The sequence below is a fragment of the Bidens hawaiensis genome, unplaced genomic scaffold (assembly GCF_021521415.1).
Source record: "Bidens hawaiensis isolate Kalapana, Puna unplaced genomic scaffold, B.hawaiensis_p1.1 tig00038129_1, whole genome shotgun sequence".
Classification (NCBI taxonomy): domain Eukaryota; kingdom Viridiplantae; phylum Streptophyta; class Magnoliopsida; order Asterales; family Asteraceae; genus Bidens; species Bidens hawaiensis.
Genome location: NW_027496683.1, coordinates 30,405 through 32,079, shown reverse-complemented (window position 1 = coordinate 32,079; position 1,675 = coordinate 30,405). Strand labels below are relative to the sequence as shown.

Below are 1,675 nucleotides of genomic sequence, written 5' to 3'. Positions count from 1 at the left end.
ATGTAACTCTCACCCATTATACACAAAAGTCGAATTATCAAATATGGGGTTTATTCATATTCAACCGAAGGCAGTAATGAAGGATTGATATCTACATTAAAATCAAGTTATTTAACATAAAAGAACTTTAAGAAAAAAGAGGTGTTCTTATCTCCTAATTGAAGGAATAAATGACATTAATATTTGCCTATTTTACAAACATATCATACCATTCATTGTGTGTTGAAATTGGCATTCATGAACAAAATTTTAAACCTTTTCTAAAGCAAATATGACAAACACAAAACATAAAAAGTTAATTGTTGTGATTGATTTACGTGACTTGGCTGATCAAACGTTTCCACATAATGTCAATCAAAACTATGTGACATCGATTATGAATTAACAACTTTCACTCGCGTCTCGAGTCAAAAACTTACGCCCCGCCGCGAAGCGCGGGTGATAATACTAGTTATAACTAAAATTTAAGATAATTCGAAAACACAAGTTGAAAACCAAAAGACCCATCTGGCATTATGAATGCATTGACAGTTGTACCGTACAAACATTATTCAATGGTGAGGACAGAAAGTGAGCAAATAGTTAGCTCCGGTGCAAGTGGTGATACTAGTGGGATCATCGTACGCATACGAATAAGCTCTCGGAAAAGCCACCTTAAATATCCTCGAATACACCGTCGGTCTACAAGTCTTCGGGTTCCCGTATCTCCCCGTACAACAAAACCTTGGAGAGTTAAACGCCGAACACGCACTCTTACACGCCACCACGCGACGCTTGTCACGTGACCTCACTTGCAAACCAACCGGACACATCATATTTAAATCACTAACACATCCCGCATAACTGCATCTACCTGTAAAATTGTAATTTAGATTTATAAGTGTAAAAGCAGAATAAAAGTAACATTTGTCGTTAATTAAAAAAAAACTGTATTTACCAGTTCACTTAAAGGGCGTTATAGATAACAGAAGGTTGTAACCGTCGACCAGGCTGACATCATAAAAGTCCTGGTCGGCGGTTAGAGTAATTTATGCTAACGTAGCTGGCAGGGTGCCGCCAGCACCGTTGCAGAAAATAGAGCCGCCACAATCGCCAGTGGCGCATCTCCCTCGGCCGGAAGAGTCGAAGGAGCAGCCGACACGGCCGGCCCCAAAGACGTCCGGACCAAGCGGGTGGGAGGAAAAGTGTGTAGGATTTTTTGGCAGGAAGTTTGAAGCCACCACGGGCGATAACCGGGCGGCCAGCACTGGGTTGGATACCAGGCCAGACTGGATGGGTGCATTTGTTTACCATCATAATTGTTGTGGTGGAGACATGGTTAAAGGAAATGAGAAATAGGAAGATGATGGAGGTGGTGTGTAGCTGCATTGTTTCCATGGATGAAGAGAATGAGAATCAAATGTATGTGGAAACTGAGAGAAAGTGATAAGGGACAATGAGGCTAGCTCAAACAACACTCGACACTATCACACTACTTAATATCTTGTTATAAAAGACGAGTTTAAACTAACGCGTCATTGGAGCTGTATGATACGGGGAAATGGTAATGTGAACCGTATGGTAGACGAAAAAAGGTCATAAGATTAAGAGTAGTATGTGAGGTAAATCATGCATCTCGTATGATTTGTTATATTGTTTGACTGATAATTACGGATATGACCATGGATGAAATAAC

At 40.4% G+C, this 1,675-nt stretch overlaps 1 pseudogene across 1 annotated transcript; it reads right to left on the bottom strand.

The window, feature by feature from the left end:
* Window positions 1–480: 480 nt before the first annotated feature.
* On the bottom strand, window positions 481–1,450 carry LOC143590057 (thaumatin-like protein; annotated as a pseudogene). The gene is made up of 2 exons (XR_013145399.1): window positions 938–1,450; window positions 481–853 (listed from the first exon to the last, which is right to left on the bottom strand). The product of XR_013145399.1 is annotated as a thaumatin-like protein (transcript).
* Window positions 1,451–1,675: the final 225 nt, after the last annotated feature.